The sequence below is a fragment of the Lepidochelys kempii genome, unplaced genomic scaffold (genome assembly GCF_965140265.1).
Source record: "Lepidochelys kempii isolate rLepKem1 unplaced genomic scaffold, rLepKem1.hap2 scaffold_37, whole genome shotgun sequence".
Classification (NCBI taxonomy): Eukaryota; Metazoa; Chordata; order Testudines; family Cheloniidae; genus Lepidochelys; species Lepidochelys kempii.
The window spans coordinates 991,500-992,730 of record NW_027333638.1 but is presented as its reverse complement, the minus strand read 5'-3'; the positions used below and the strand labels follow the sequence as shown (position 1 = coordinate 992,730).

At 52.4% G+C, this 1,231-nt stretch overlaps 1 non-coding gene across 1 annotated transcript; it reads left to right on the top strand.

Moving 5' to 3' along the window:
• Nucleotides 1–1,158: 1,158 nt before the first annotated feature.
• TRNAM-CAU (transfer RNA methionine (anticodon CAU)) lies at nucleotides 1,159–1,231 on the top strand. The gene has a single exon. It is a non-coding gene; the product is annotated as a tRNA-Met (tRNA).

The window sequence follows — 1,231 nt, the reverse complement described above, 5'->3', positions numbered from 1 at the left end:
CTGCTCACGAAGATGCTCTTCCCTCTCTTCGTTAAGTGGAGCCCGTCTCTGCCTAGCATTCCTCCTACTTGGAACACCATCCCATGGTCAAAGAATCCAAAGCCTTCTCTCCGACACCACCTGTGTAGCCATTCCTTGACTTCCACGATTTGACGGTCTCTACCCCGGCCTTTTCCTTCCACGGGGAGGATGGACGAGAACACCACTTGCACCTCAAACTCCTTTATCCTTCTTCCCAGAGCCACGTAGTCTGCAGTGATCCGCTCAAGGTAATTCTTGGCAGTATCATTGGTGCCCACGTGGAAAAGCAGGAAGGGGTAGCGGTCCGAGGGCTTGATGAGTCTCGGTAGTCTCTCCATCACATTGCGAATCTTAGCCCCCAGCAAGCAGCAGACTTCTCTGTTTTCCCGGTCAGGGTGGCAGATAGATGACTCAGTCCTCCTGAGGAGAGAGTCCCCGACCACCACCACCCACCTCCTTCTCTTGGGAGTGGTGGTCGTGGAACCCCCAACCCTAGGACAGTGCATCTCATGCCTTTCAACTGGTGGAGTCTCCTTCTGCTCCCTTCCCCCAGACGTATCATCTGGGTCACTCCCCGCAATGGTACCTGTGGAGAGAACATGAAAATGGTTACTTACCTGTGTCCGCTTTGCTGGTCCATGGACTTTCCCCCTTCTTCTTCTGGAGGTCACATGTTGCCAGATTTCTTCACAGTCCTCCTGTCCCTGCTGCGCAGCCTGCTCTGAATCTTCAGAACCTTGTGCCCATAGAAGCATATCCTGACGTCTGTCCAGGAAATCTTCAGTTTCTCTTATGCAACGCAGAGTCGATACCTGTTGCTCCAGACCTTGAACCTTCTCTTCCAATATGGAGACCAGCTTGCACTTTGTACAGACAAAGTCGCTTCTGTCCTCTGGAAGAAAGACAAAGATGGCACATCCAGTGCAGGTCACAACAGTTGAACACTCCCCATCCATATTACCTTCCTACTATGAGCTTCCTCCGGAGATGCAGTAATTCCTCAGAGAAGTCGTTAGGGTTTAAGCCTCAGTGGGCTCACTCCAGGTGAACTCCCAGGCAAAGTCCTGCTGTTTGCTGCTCAGCTGGTTCCCAGCTGCTCAGCTGGTTCTATAAGCACCGAGCCTAAAGCTCTTCCAAGCCTTCTTAGCGCAGCGGGCAGTGCATCAGTCTCATAATCTGAAGGTCCTGAGTTCAAGCCTCAGAGAAGGCA